The sequence below is a fragment of the Hydra vulgaris genome, chromosome 15, assembly GCF_038396675.1.
Source record: "Hydra vulgaris chromosome 15, alternate assembly HydraT2T_AEP".
NCBI lineage: Eukaryota > Metazoa > Cnidaria > Hydrozoa > Anthoathecata > Hydridae > Hydra > Hydra vulgaris.
The window spans coordinates 50,715,032-50,731,695 of NC_088934.1; the positions used below are offsets into that span (position 1 = coordinate 50,715,032).

The 16,664-nt window shown below is 27.6% G+C and overlaps 1 long non-coding RNA gene across 1 annotated transcript; it reads left to right on the forward strand.

Annotated features, from left to right (window-relative positions):
* The first annotated feature begins 5,445 nt into the window (after positions 1-5,445).
* LOC136092120 (uncharacterized) lies at positions 5,446-9,486 on the forward strand. The gene is made up of 5 exons (XR_010644204.1): positions 5,446-6,796; positions 7,088-7,235; positions 7,920-7,992; positions 8,583-8,748; positions 9,296-9,486. It is a non-coding gene; the product is annotated as an uncharacterized LOC136092120 (long non-coding RNA).
* The last annotated feature ends 7,178 nt before the right edge of the window (positions 9,487-16,664 follow it).

Consider the following 16,664-nt stretch of genomic DNA (forward strand, 5'->3'; position numbering starts at 1 on the left):
AGATGACATCGTTTCCATTACGGCAACTTTTGAAGTTCCATTCTGGGCAACATAGGACCATGGTGTTGTAGCAAAATATTTACATACAAGTGACAACTTACGATATAAGCTCTTAATATCACATAGACTTGAAACCCTTAAAATTTAAAATTTTAAAAAAATTATCATCAAACTCAATATCGTTAAGCTTCTGTAATCGTTTAAATGCAACGATAAAATTAGATCGCAAAAATTTTTTTCTTTAAAAAAAAGTAATTTTATTCACATACGTGCAGTTTTTAAGTTTAAATACTAGAAGTTTCAAAAAATAAAGAAAATTATTTTCTTTACAAGAAAAAATATTCATGAAAGTAGAATAAGTTCCAGTTTCTAAATAAAGCTAAGTGTTCCAATTAAGGAGCTGTTCCAATTTCGGCAACTCTCCCCTATATATATATATATATATATATATATATATATATATATATATATATATATATATATATATATATATATATATATATATATATATATATATATATATATATATATATTAGGGTGGCCCTTAACTGTATTGAAATTATTGAAAGTGAAAAAGTTGCACCTCCCAATCCCTGATCCTGTTCCAATCAACCAAATAAAGCACTGTACAAAATTTCAGCTCAATTGGATAACTGCAAGTCGACGCTCAATCGCCTTTAAGTTGGAACATAATATGCGTAATAATTAATTCCGTTTAAAAGCGACATAAACATAAATAAATTCTCGAAATAGCTCCTCAAAACTAACTCAAAAATGTGGTGACGGCTAGAGAGGTACAATAGGTCACGATTGAACAATTTTCTAGGTTTGTACAGGCACCATTTACTCGACCTGTGTTGCTTGCTATCGTATCACAGCAAATTGCTTGAATTTTGTCGGTTAAACCCCACTTCTCACTGCTTGATAAGGAGCCATAGCTTGCTCTTCACCTGAAGATTTTCTGATTTCAGGGACTCCCAACAATTTCTCCTTGCCTTGAAAAGTTACTATTATTGCAAGTCTATCTACCTTTTCAACACCATCCTAAAGTAGCACTAATTCTTGGCAATTATTTAGTTTAAAGTTTTGCTGAATTTCTGAGTGTCTTGCTTCTCTAAATTTTTTCTAAGGCGTTGAAAAGAAATGCGATTTATCACCAGGTTTTCAGTATCACATTCGAAAGTTTCTGCAGCAGCCATTAATATGTAAACCCCATTTCTGTCCGTAATTTTGCACCTATCATAAACTTTTGGGAGAAGGGGAGTGAAAAAAGGCAATGTACCTCGTGTTGTTGGAACTTTTGCTGCTGCTCCTGCTCTTGATATTTGCTGAAAGATAGCAGGTAAACTTTCATTGTCGTCACCACTATCAATGTCTTCACTGCTTGATGCTGAATATTCAGTTTTTGATGTAGAAAGCTCACAAGTACCAAAATGTTGTTCCGTTTCTTCAAAAGTTCTTTTTTTTCTGGCAGTTTCCATTACAGTGCGCTTCAGTGCCCTTTCTTCCTTGTGTTTTAGTTTGTGATCCACACCAAGCATAGAGCCTGGTTGTCCTTTTTGGCGCTGAAGGATTAAGAAATTCTTATCCTCTTTATTTTTTTATCTGTTCCGAAGCTTCTAAATGAACTATGTCAAACAGATCATCCATATTGTCTACAATGATGTCTCTTTTTTCTTTGTATTTGCCTGCACCTCTCGTCAAATTCTTTTGTAAGCCTTTTCATTAATCGTACAGTTTCAATAACTTCTCAACACAGTGGTCAGTTCTTTTAGTAGGAATTCTTGCTTTTTGCCAAAAAATGGAAACTTCTTGAATCACCAGTATTGCACTTTCCTTTTTTGTAAGCTTTATAAATCTTACATTGTAGAAGAAAACGCGTAAAACTTGCCGGTTCGAAGGCAATTTGGCTCCGACGATTTGATTTGAAATGTAGCCAACAAGACAGACATGAAAATCTTTTCTTAACTTCTGTGATAAACTCCCAGACGAACTTGATGCCATTTTACTGTCTAAAAAGAAGACAATCTAAAAGTCACTTTACACGAGCAGCACAAACAGTTTTGAAAATAGTTTTTAAACTTTTCACCTCAAAAATGACTCTCAGAGCAAAAAATTGGAAACTTCATGGACGATGAGGGTCGACTTACAGTTGTCCGATTACGCTAAAATTTTGTATAGATCATTATTTTCATGATTGGAACAAGAAATGGTGTTGGGAGCTAAACAATTTGAAAGTTTAAAAATAAGGACCACCCTAATATATATATACATATATATATATGTATGTATATATAAAATTCATAAGTTATCAGTTAAAATTATAGTAATGGCATCAAATAATTACCCAATATCAATATGCACACATCACAGAGCACCGCAGAAATTCATTTAACTTGGAAGTTTACGCTTGCTTCACGTAAAAAAAAAGCCTAGAGTACAGACATGGCGCAAGCTCCAAACATTAGTAAGTTTAAACTTATGTCAAATAATGAGGCTTTGGAAAATATTGCGATGGTTGGAGGCTGGGAACAAAAAACCACTAAAATTTCATTCCCCTGCCTCAAATGTGAGAGCAACAATAAGTTTATATTCATCAAAGTTTTTTGAATTTTATAGTGTTATATCTCAGCGTTTATAAATTATGACCATATAAAGTTTAAAATGTTATGACATTATAAAATTTGTAACCCCCTTAATTTGAGGGGGTTACAAAATTTAAAATGTCATAATTTTTGAACGCTAAGAGATTGCAAAACAATACTTAAAAATTATTTATGTATAAAAATTTAGTTAAGAATAGCAAAAAAAATTATTTCATCAACAATTTTGAGTTATCTCAAACACCAAAAAATGCTGAATCTATTACTGCCACAGATCTTTTGTTTCTGAAGCAAACTTGCATCAGAATTCAGCGTTGAAACGATGCAAATGTACAATAAATATTTATACACATATAAACTTTCAGGAAAAAGACAAATATCTCAAGAAAATACGTATTAAAATAATTTTTAAATGTACTTTTAAGATTCAGAGTTTGCAGTTAGAAATTGGATCAAAATTCAAATTATTAGAACCATTCATTAACGATAAAGCAAGAAAGCAGTCACCGTAGCTAACTCCTTAAATCAACTTTTTTTCTTTTTTAATAGTACTTTTCAAGAACTTTTTATTTGAAGCAGCTTATTTCAAATAAAAACTGAAACAAGTAGTAGAAGTAGGCTTCAGAAGTTTCTTCTGAAGCTTACTTCAAATAAAGAGCTCCACATTATCTTAAAAATCTTTTACTTTAAGCACAGCAAAATTGAATTTTTTATTACGAAATATTTTTCTTAAAACAAGAAATACGTTTCTTGTTCACCAAACTTCCCTATGGCTTATTTCAAGCCAGCCCCAAATACCTCTATGGTTTTACCATTATTTGAATTTCACCACTGCAGCAGGCTCTTACATCTGCCAATAGTCTCTTTGATCTTAAAGGTTTAAATTAAAAACAATGTAATGTAGATAAATTAAGATTTAAAATGGCACTTCTAAAAACTTATTACATTTAATTTTGACAAGATAAAATTGAAGTGCTATTTCTATTGATATCATTTTTATTATATTTCTATTGATTTTAAGGAAAGTCTGTCATCGGAAAAAAAATTGGTTGGGAGTTATTTTCTTTGTATTTTACATCTCATTTTAAACCATTTTGCAAGCTATAGTTTTAAAACAATTTGTTACTTTATGACATTAATTATTCTTAAAAAATAAGACTAAAATATCAAAACTTATGAAATTAATTTTTGCCTTAAAAATTGCAGAATCGGAAAAGTCGCAGGTCAAAAACAGCGATGCCCTGGAAAGAGAAATGTAGTCAACCATTCGATTTATCTCTTTGAGTATTTTATTACTCAGATTAAAAATACGCAAGATTTTAGAGCAATACAACTTGAATTTCATGAAATTTAAGGCGTGTAAAATTGCTCCATAATTTGTTAATTTTCACGTGATTTTTTTCGGCATTTGTATATATTTTTTACAAATATAGACAAATGTAAATGATTTTAAAATTAGAAATTTATACATTTTGATTTTGAAAAAATGTATTTTAAAGTGAAGTAGTTTTATCTTTACCTTACTATTTTTTAACCGTTTATGGTTTTGTAATGTAAATTGTTTATTCGCTGGCTTAACAGATTTATTTACGGCTACGGCTATATAGAGCTCTCCCACATGATTTTAGGAGGTTATCAAGAACAATGGTCGGCCAGGAAACTTAGCTAATTTTGTACAAATCTCTTTTAAATAACCAGGGCTTGAAGTGAGTGAACTGTATGAGATCAAAAGCATCAAACAAATTTCTAATTGCTATGTATTAGGACACAACACTATTGTGTTTAAAAACCACTTTTTATTTATTTCATAACGAATTTGTGCGTTTTTAAAATACCACCGTTAACAAAAAAAAATACTAATAAAAATGCGCATAATCGGTATAGATAAAAAACCTTCCATTATTTGTAATGACGTTATTATATAAGTATTGATTAGTAAATTTCTACTCGCGCCGAATGTTTGAAAATCCCAATAAAAACTCAAAAAATTTAAAAAATTCAAAACTCTAAAAGAGTGCACAATGAGACAGAGTGTGCCAAAATACCAAAAAATCAATGTCGGCATTGCGTGGTGAAAATTTGCGCGTCGCATACTTCAACCTACAAAAACTTGCATCTACAAATTTGATCTACCCAGTCGGCATATCTATTATTGTAAATACTCGGAGTATTGATCGCGTATAACATACCGCAGTTGACACCAGAAAAATACGCATTTAGTTTCAAGTTTCGAATTCGAGTTCAATACCACTTATTTATCAACTAGTAAATCAAAAAAAAAATTCTTTTTTCAAATCCATGCTTTATGCAAGCAGAATTCTATTGGGCCTAGAAATTCTTTTTTTGTTATCTTTTGTAGAAGGAAAAATTACTGTTACGTTTTTAAATTTTTTTTTTATTAATTCAGTGTTCTTATGGGGAAATACAAATTAAATTTTTGTTAACTTAATTAACTTTTTTTGGTCAAATTTTTCCATTTCCTTGTATTGTCATCGAAAATAATTAAGTGTGCAAAATTTGAGCAAAATGGGTTGAGAAAAAAGCTTTCAAAAATTGATTTCAAATTTTGTGGCACACAAACATATATATATAGAAAGTAACCTTATATAAAGCATGGAAAAATACGTATTATTTGATATTTGATCAAAATCGGATTTAATATCGTACCCATAGATATATAAATTACTATATCGTACATAAATATAAATTACTATATCGTACTATAAATTACTATTACTATATCGTACCCATAGATATATAAATATATAAATTTATATATCTATGATCGTACCCGATTTTGATCAAATATCAACATAACGGAAAAATTTTCGATCTTTGCTTTAAAGCGCATGCTTAAACTGAAACTGTGAAAGCAAAATTTAAATTAAAAAGTTTTCTCTTAAGAAATTTAGTAAAAAGTTTGTCTGGAATGAAAAGGAATAGTCAGGAATACATGAAAAGTTGTATGAAGAGATATCGTTCTGCTAAAGCAGTATCGCATATCTCCAATACAGTTACAGTACTTTTTTGCAGTACTAAAAAAGTTACTAAAACTTTATCATAAAAATATTTATTACTACTTTTAAATTTATTTAGTTTTATAAGTCCTAAATTAATATAATTTAAGTCCTAAAATAATATAATTCAAATATATTTTAAATCCTATATTTCATACCTTGCTTACTTTATTATGTTGATTATTATTTTGTTAACATTTCTGTTATGCTATTACCTTTTTTTGTACTGTTTTAAAAAATTTAGAAAAATTAATTAAAATTTCCAGCCAACACTGACATTTTGTTGTTGCTTAACGTTAAATTTTGTTATAAGGATTGCAGTTCTTCTCTCTGTTTTTTGCTCTTTATTCAATAAGTATATGATTTAAATTAAATATGATTATAATTTGATATTTTATTACGAGGTATATGTTTTTATATATGAATATATATATGAATCTTTTTAGATTTTTTCATGTTATTTTTAAATTTTTTGTTCGCACAATTCAAGTTATATATGTTTAGAGTTTGCATATATGTTTATATTATGTTCAAAGTAAAAACATTTTTGATAAACATATGTATGAGGTAATATATGTTATGTAATCGTTTTATAAATGTGTCATTAAAATAGTATAAAATGTATCTATTGTGTATATAAATATTATATGAGGTGTTTATATATGTTATATAAAGTTAAATAAATGTATTGTGTTTTATAGTTATTATATATGTTTATATTATGTTGTTTCCATGTTTTCAAAGTGTGTGACTTGGCAAACGTGTTGAGCAAGATTTTGCGTAAAGTTGTTATTTATGTCACTAATGTTGTTACATTTGGCTTACCTTTATGTTGGTGTCTATTGTTAAAAATTATAAGTGGTTTTATTATTGAAACTCACTGCTTTTAATCATTCACTAAAAGCCACTCAAGAAAAATCGTTTTGCCGTATATACATTTTGTTTATATCTCAATTTTAATTTTTAGAACCATGACGTACCAACATGATTTGTTTTCTAAAAGCTAACATGAAATAACAATATTTAACAACTACTACTCTCTTATCATGACATCTTATCTCTATCAGATATATTGATTTTTGATATATGATGTTTTTCTTTGTATTTACTTATCCATTACATTTTTTTATTTCAGATTTATCATATGATAGATTTATGCGATATAAAAGACCAAATGTATGTAAATTTTTATGAATTTTTGAAAAACATCTGCTAATAATTAGTCCAGTCAAGTTCAAACTTCAATGTTGCATATGTCATTTTTAAGTAGTTTCTAGGCTTTTCTAAATGTGTTTCTTATTCACATGGTTTTACAAGCAAGGTCTGCAAGCAAATTTGAGCTGAAAATTTTTTTTAGCTTTTAAGGAGAATTGGCGGTTTTTTTTGTTTAATTTAATTTGTTTAAATGTAGTAGTTCTAACAAGTAATTGTTTGTTTGTTCTTGGTTTTTTACTTATCTGTTTTCAGATTCTTATAAACTAGGCAACTCAGCTAAGCAAGTTTTGTTCTATTTTTTGGTGCTATTGGAAAGACCTGAAAGTGATTTTTTAGAGCGATTGAAAAGAACTGAAGTGTTTTTTAGTTACTTCACACGGTGTAACTAATACTGGTTTGAGTAAGTTTACTATTTTGTTTTATTTTATATTGGATTTATTTTATATTTGATATATATTATTTTAGATAGTAAACGACCGGGGCTATGGCCGGGGCCAGGTTTGATAACACATAGCCGCAACTAGGGATGAGTTTATGATAAGTGCTGCATTATTATTGATAGATCCTATAAAAATGTTATTTTAATTGAAATTTTTGATAAGAGTTATAATTAAAAACAATACTTTTATAGGATCTATCAATATAAATGCAATCCCGGTCATAAACCCGGCCAGGGCTGCATTAAAATTGATAGATCCTATAAAATATTGTTTTTAAATAAAATTCATATCATAAATTTTAATTAAAGATAACATTTTTATAGGATCTATCAATATTAATGCAGCCCTGATCATAAACCTGGCCCTGGTCATGGCTATGTGTTATCAAACCTAGCCCCGGCCATAGCCGGGGCTAGGTTTGATAACACATAGCCATTTATGTATTTAACATGGAAAACTGACTTTAATTTGTTGACACGAAAGTTTATAAACTTAATCTGCCTATATTTCAGTATATATATATATATATATATATATATATATATATATATATATATATATATATATATATATATATATATATATATATATATATATATATATATATATATATATATATATATATATATATATAATTACTTTAGAGTAAAATATACTGACTGACATTGCTTCAATTTTTTATTCAAGATGGTGCATTTATTATTTTTGTTCATTAAGGTAAAAATAATTTTGTGCATTGTAGATTCTTTGTTAAATTAAAAATAATTGATGTAAATAAATATTGTTCAATATTTTTGATAAACGACTTATGTATATAAATATATAAAAAGATATGGATTTCAATAAATCTTAAGTTTAAATATAGTCTTTGATTAGAAAAGATCACAATTTGTAAGATTCTTTACGTTCATTTATTCAATTGTAACAATAGTAAGATTGCTGGTAATATGTTTAATGATAACAGTGAAATTGAAATAGATAGTATTAGGCTCAACGAAGTTATTAATGTAAATGCTAATAGGCAACTTGAAAATAGTTGTTAAATGAAAAAAATAGATCTAGGCAGGATGAAATTAATCGTTGTTGAAATGTAAGAAATGCAACTGGGCGTGCCGAAAACTTACTTGACAGAATTCAGTGTCAAGCAGTGTTATGTCTGTTAATTTGATTTTACTTTAGACACTTTAGAACAAAGCAAAGTATGAGTTTAACTATTTGTAGTAACAATTAACACTTTTAAATCTAAATAATTTTTTTTTTATATAATTTCTATCATGATTATGTTCTTTTTTTATTTTTTTTTTTAGTTTGTCTTCCCTTTGTCATCTTTTGATTAGTTAGCTAACTGTTGAAACATGGTTTTAATTTTGTAAATTTAGTATGATGTGAAATTAAGTCTATTAATGATTGGTCAACAGTTAGAGAGAAGCTGGAGCTTAATTAAGAAATGCTGGAAATTAGCTTTTAATCAAGGTAAAAATAATTTTGTTAACTGGTAACATAATAAAACCAGTTACTACTATTTATTCCGTGCTTTTTTGCATTTGTTAACATGCTGCTTTGGAAACACTTTCTCTCTCTCCCTCTCTCTCTTAGATTAGAGGGAGATTTAATAAAACTTATGTAATTACTGAGCTCTTACATATTTTCTAATACCACAAATGATAATGACCATTTATAAGAAATATTTTACGAGTTGCTTGCTATTTTACGATATAGTTGCTCAAATTGTTTAACTATAATTGTCCCTTGATTGTTCAAATATGTAATAAATGAAATCTTTTTAGCCCAAGTATTTAAGTTAATAAAATATCTTATTAAGTTGTGGTGTTATTTGCCAGCGTTACTATAGTAACAATGTATACATTGTGTTGTCTAGCCTTTTTATAATCTTTTTTAATTATTCTGTAGACAGAATATATATTTTCTGTTATTATTATCCTAATTCTACTAACAATAAAATGCAAATAGTACTTTTGTAATTAAAAATTGTAATTTTTTTTTTCATGTCTTTTTTTAGGCATTTGTAGGCTTTACTTGACTTTTCTTTTCTGGTACTTGTGTTGTGACAGATTTTAAAAAGAACTCAACTGATGTTAATGCGGTCTTTATGTCGTTACCTATAAGCAATGACGTTGCTGATACGGAGTTAAAGTTAAAATATTTATTGATAAATTTGTATTTAATATTTTAGATAATATATCAAGTTAATAATGTGTTTTTATTGTTATAAATGATTTAATAACTCATAACCCGAATTACGGGTTGCTTACTGCTAGTCATTATCATTATGTTATGAATTCATATTAGTTAATAAAATTGTATTGAATATTCTCTGGTTGTCGTGTTTTAGACGCGTTTAAATGCGAGTTTGATACTCAGTAGGCGTCGTCTTGTATACCTGTCTTTATACGCATCTGATGCCTATTTTTAATGCGCGTTTGACACGATAAAATGGCTAACATATATTCGTAAATAATGCGTATTCTGGAAAGTTTCAAATGCGCATGTAATACCAGGAAAATATCGTATTAAATATTCTCTGGTTATCGTGTTTTATACGTGTTTACAAGAGTTTCAAATGCGAATTTGATACTTAGTAGGCGTCGTATTGCATTCCTGTCTTTATACGCATCTAATGCGTGTTCGACAAGATAAAATGGCTAACATGCATACCACATCGATACGTATTAAAACGAGTTTCTAATGCGCATTTACAACTAAATTTGCCGACTGGGTACAAAATAAAACACTTAAAAAAAAGTGGAAATAATTTTTAGATGTCCTACTGAGGCCAAAATTGATTTGAACCGATTATAGGCCTTTTTTAATTTGACCGATTTATGACGTTTTCAATTTCGACCGATTTTTTTCTCAACCTATTTTAGAAACTTTGATTTTCAACCGATTTGCGATAATGTAATTTTCAACCGATTATAAGAAATATTCATTTCAACCTACTAGTCTGTGTTTTTACCGTTTTTTCCTTGCGTTTTTAAGTTTATTTTTCAAAAACCATTAACAATAAATCAAGAATAGACAAGTTTTTGTTTCAAGAATTTAATCAACAAGAAGCCTATGTCATATCAGTCTGTGTTATATCAGCCTATGAGAAATTTCACGCTGCCTTATATACCTAGGCAAGACATCAAACCTCAAGCCTCTCAATTATAAGCCGAAGCTTCACGGTTGATTAAATTCAGCTCTGATTTAAATCAACAGCAAATAAAAAACATACCGGAAAAGACGTAGTCATAAAGTCGATCGAAAAAACAGTAGGTCGAAAATACAGTAGGTTGAAAATTCAGTAGGTTGAAAATGTAGTAGGCCTAAAAACAAGTAGTTCATGTTTTAATTAGTAGTAAGTATAAAAAATCAAAAGCTGTAGGTCGAAAATCAAAATTGTCATACTCTATGATTTTATAAATTTCAAAATTAGGTCCAGTTATAGGCCACCAAAATTTGCCATAATGGTGAAGACACTAGTTAAAAAAACATTAAACATTAATTTCAGCGTTATTTTATGCGGTTATTTACACATTAACTATATAAAATAATAGGCTACTATTATTTTAAATTAACTTTTTTTACTTTCATTTTAAACTATATTATTTTAATTAACGTTTTTTTGCTCAGAGTTTTAAAAACAATTTAACGTATGTGTAATCATTAGTTTTAATGCATCGGAAACAGACAGTTTTCAATATTTTTTTTGCACTAACCTTTACTATTAGGTATCAGATAAACTATCCCCCAATATCCTCTAAACATTTGGTTATGTAAATCTCATGCTAAATGTATTTAAATACCCATGCATCATAAATATTTTGCTACTTTTTGCAATAAAACAAGTTATAACAAAATATTGGTCTTCGGTTAATGGTCAGTTGGTGAGAAATACTGAACATGTAAAAAAGATGTTTTGTACACAAAGAATACCTACAAAATCTTACATTATATATAACCTCTGTAAATATAAATCTAAAAAAGTTATTTTATGACCAATATATGCATTGAAAAGTAATATTTTTGATGTTTACACTGATAAAATTTGTTTGATAAATTTAAGTATATATATATTTGTAAATGCAATTAAATTTTTGATAAAATAAAAATATCTTTTAAATAGCATTTTATTATAAAAATGAAAGTAAACGAAATTCTTTTTAAGTTGGTTCTTAATTCTAAAAAGCATTCGAATCATGGCGCTCTATACTGAAGGCCTATTCATCGCGCAACCGTAAGCCGTGACTGGGGGCCTATTATTTTTACGGATTATCAACAACTCTGCTATAAAATTATATTTTGGAGTCAAAATATGACTCATAATGAGTTTAATTAGTTTATTTAGAAATATTTATATTAAAATGTAATTAAAAGTTAAAATTTTATATAATTAAAAAAATTAAAACAATGAAAATATTTGCATATATTTGAACAACAACAGATACAAATCATTCTTTTCTAAACAAATTTATGATAACTTTAAAACTTTTAATGCAGGTTCTATATTAGATATTGGTGTAATTTGTGCACAAAAATTGTTTAAAAATATATTAGCAAGTGTGTTGCAATGTTTTTGATTAATTTCAAAATAGTAAAATTCAGAAACTAGCAAAAAGATGTCACTTAAGGACTTACGACAAACTTTATTTTTTATCGAATGGAATAAGACAAAGCAAAAAAAAACCCATTGGCAAACATTGTCTGGTAGAATTTTAAGACCACCACGATCTATAGACTTGAGGTACTCACTAAACTTTTCATAATAAAGTAATGTTTGATTGAACAAAATGTTTTCATTATATTCATTTCTACATACATAACCAGCAATATAAATCAAAGACATTTTGGTAGTATTGGAAATTGATGACATAGTTTTTCTAAATTGTCAAATATTTTACTACCTGCTTCACATAAAACATATGTACAAAAAGCACACTCATGACCTGAACTAAAATCAAAAGAATCTATGTCAATATTTAAAGATAACAACAGTGATGTGTGATTTATATGCAATTTTTCTATGACTTGTTGAACATTTATAAAGTAGGCACCTCCGGAACCTTGTCTCAATTTCCCAAATTCTTTTTCTAAGTGGTCACTTGTAAACATACCAAGAAGAACATAATCATGACTTGTTGCTAATAAATATTTACATAGCTCGACAATACCATAGCAAGTATGGTGAATTGATTTTGCAGTGTCATTAGATAACTGCTTCACTCTTTTGCCATTTTTACAACACATTTCAAGAGCCATATCACCAAACTGAAGTAGAGTATTAAGACGGCAATCATCAGGACTACAAATAGGTGCTTCTAGTGGATCATTGTGTCTTACATCAGATCCACGACGTTTCACATTCAAAATTTTCCACCAGGCTATAACTTCATTTAAGGTTTTTCTGAAATAGTATGATATAATTTAAAAAATGCTTGGTTTACACGATTACAATCAGATAACAACTTTTACATCGCCAGATGATGATTATATAAGTTTTATGCTGGAGTTTATTTGTTCAAACAGAAAATTTGAACTTAATTTTGAAATTGGAATCATCTTGTACAGAAATTTAGGACCACCTTTGAGACATACTTTCATAATTCCCAAAACAGTTTTAGCCAATAGTGATGGATCATCTAAAGATTTACCAAACAATGTTCCACCATGGTAAAGCATCATTTTTTTGACATATACTTCATCGTGAATAATTATACAAATTTTTTATTTTTCTTCAATGTTTTTGAAAACTGAGTCTAAGAAACTAGCATCATCAATTTTGCAAACTTTTGATGTTACGCGTGTCAAAGTACTAACTGATGGCAATTGAAAATCGTTTCTTAGTTTATTGTATAAAGCACGGGATGTTGAAAATATTCAAAACTACGTATAATTGTATCTGATTCATTTTTTTTTTCCAATAAGTTTTGCAGACATAACTGATATTTGTTGCTGAATAATGTTTTTCTTATGATCTATTTCCATGACATTTAAAAAATGTAGTATTTCCTCAAACTTTGACCAAGAATCAACAATATTTATACGATTTTTACACAAACTTTTTATAAAACATTTTATTCCACAATGAAATGTTTCAAAATCTAAATTCTCAAAAATTTTAACAAGAAATAAAGGAATACCATCATAAAACGTAATAGATTGAACATTAATTGTTTTTTCAATCATATATGCTATTACTGAAAAAACTCTGAGATTATTTAATAAAACCTTTTTAAAATCAATATATGTTGCTGTATCAGCCAATAAAAAAGTGCTAAGTTCATCAGTTCTAACATTTCTAACAATGCTTAAAGATTTCAATGTTGTGCGATGACGTGGTAATGGAGTAGGTATTTGATTTGAAGGTATTCCTGACCATACAGATGGTGGCATTTTCAGTTCTTGTCTTCCTTGAACAGTAACTTTTTCAAAAACTGTTGGCCAATGTAATTGGCAAATAACAGTTTCATCTGAAACTAAAAGATTTGAATTTGGAATACTTTTTATCCAAATATTTCTTTGTTCTTTGTCTTTAGGAAAACGATAAACTGGTACTTTTTCAAAGCTTTTATTATTTTTGGTACTTTGGTAATTAGTTTTGCAGCCATATACACAACACTTTTTTGGCATCTATAAAGTATAATTATTTAAAAGAATTTAAAAATATCCAAACCATAACATAAGATTTTTAAACACTTTTGTCAAATATAATAGATCACAACCCATATCAGACATAATAAATGTATATATATATATATATATATATATATATATATATATATATATATATATATATATATATATATATATATATATATATATATATATATATATATATATATATATATATATATATATATATATATATATATATATATATATATATATATATATATATATATATAAGATATAACTCCTAACACTCTAAGTAAGTAAAAATACAGTGTTTTAAAATCATTTACAAAAATTTATAAAACATTAATAATACAAAGTTATTGAAAATATAAAAGAATAAACAAGATTAAGTTGAAAAAGTTAAAAATTCTCTAGCAAGTTTTTCAATGTGAGCTTTCCACCTTCGCAATTTTTAGAATATTAAAATAGGCCCCCAGTCACGGCTTACGGTTGCGCGAGGAATAGGCCTTTAGTATTGATCGCCTTGATTCGAATATAAAAGTAACAACAACAACAAACTATTTATTTTCCGTAAATCATTTTTACAATAATTTTGATAATAATAATAACAATTATAATAGTAATAATAACAATTATAATATTTTATAATAATATACTATAAAAAAAAAATTAATACAAATTATAGTAATAGTAATAATAAGTATGTTTACAATAATTATAACGAAAAAATAATAATAATAACTAATATTATAATGGTAGTAATGAGCCATTTATTGATAGCAAAATAAAAGAATATCTACTTTAACTGAGTAACTATTGGGTTAAGACAAACTTTGAAAAGTCTTAAAGACATGTTTTTTTTTAAAAATTTTAACTTTTTAAATATTGTTTTTTTCATTTGAAGAATTAAATAATTAAATAATACGAAATAAACTATACTTATTAAAAGAACTAAATAATTTCTTAAACTAAAATTAAACATTTTTAAATATATTTACTTATCAGCCTTATTAAGCTATGCAGTTTATGTGGAAACTATAATGGCAATGACTGACTTAATGTGATAACTTTAAGAGTTCTCTAGGCGTTTTTTACTGAGGTAGAAGAAGGCAGGACAGACAAAAACCAAATGTGGCATTTCGAAAAATAAAGAACGACCTCATCTAATTTCAATTTAAGTCACTAGCCACAAACAGATAATGAAGATATTTGAACATCAGAGTCAGTTAATGAAATTATAGACAGATTTTCAGATTTTTTGATATAAACCACACAAAGACTTAAGTGTCTGCATGTATTGCAAAATAATAATAAACAGACCTGTCCTACTTAACTACTGCTAACATCTATTTTGTGTGACATGTAGTTTTTAAATTTAATTGGAAAATTAGAAACAGAAACAGTGTCTAATATGTTGCTCAAACATAACTTTAAGTAATTTTCAAAAGCAACAACAATGCTCTCAACAAATACTCTTAAACATATATTTCTAAAGTGTTATAAAAATACATCCAACGAAATGTTTGTTGCAAAAAGTGTAAGCAATAAGTAGGAAGATGAATGAATATATAACAAAAAGAAAACGCACCATACAACTGTTCAGCATTTTCTCACTCTTTAATGACAGTTACAAATATTTACAAAGTTCATTAAAGTTGTGACATTCGTAAAGAGTTAGGCTGTGCATTCGCTCACAATGCAAATACTAAAAATGAAAAAACAGTTCATATTTATTTGAAACTCCCTCTGGTGGTCCATAGGTAAGAAGTATATAATTTTTTTACAAAAATAATATGTTCTAAAGAATAATAAGTTGAATATTTGCATTTAGTTAAAAAATTACAAAACATCAACTGAATTTAGTCAGAAAACGATTCAAAGATGTCAATCCCAGCAAACACGGAGACGTACACAAAATGTACAATGAACGCTCAGACGCGTCTCGGACGCGTTCTAAACTGATTCTAGATTAGACGCTTAAAGACGTCATTTTCGGACGTTCAAAAGTCGTTCTAAAGAGACTTTTTTTATCCGGCGCTCTTTTAAGCACATTTCCAACGCATTTTTCTATTTCCATTTCATCATACTTTGGCATGGCCTCTGCAAAAAATAAAATTAAAATATAAGATTTATAATATATATTATAAATAGTTTAGTTAGCCATGCATAATTAAACATAACCTAAAAAAGCCATTTTATTATTAATATGAATAAAAAAATAATTGTTTGATTGCATCCCTGGAAATAAAACTCCATTATTTTATTGCAAATTATTCCATACTTGCTTCTGTTAATGGAAACTTGTTTAATGCAACATTTGAAGTATTTATACTTTCTTGTTCAGAGCTTTTTGATACAGATGAAGTTGAAATAAATGGAGAATTAGGCTGTGATGAAAACGATGGTTTTAAAATTCGTTGCGGTATTCTCGATTTTAACGGTTGCCAATGGATTGGGGATAAAATGATAGGAGAAATCTCTTTTATTTTATTTTGGGAGATAGATGAAGATGTAAATAATGAGGATTGTGACTCAGTTGATTAGAAAAAGAATGAAATGAAGTGAAGGGAAATTTAAATGGTTGTTGAAATGGTGACTGTGTCAAAGAAGATTTTCTCTTTACAGCTATTGAATCTAAAATATATAAATATTAGATAAATAGTAATATAAAATATAAAGTAAGGTGTATATAATATTATTGCCTTACGGCCAACAGACTTCTTATCTACCATCCAGATCGTGGGAATAGT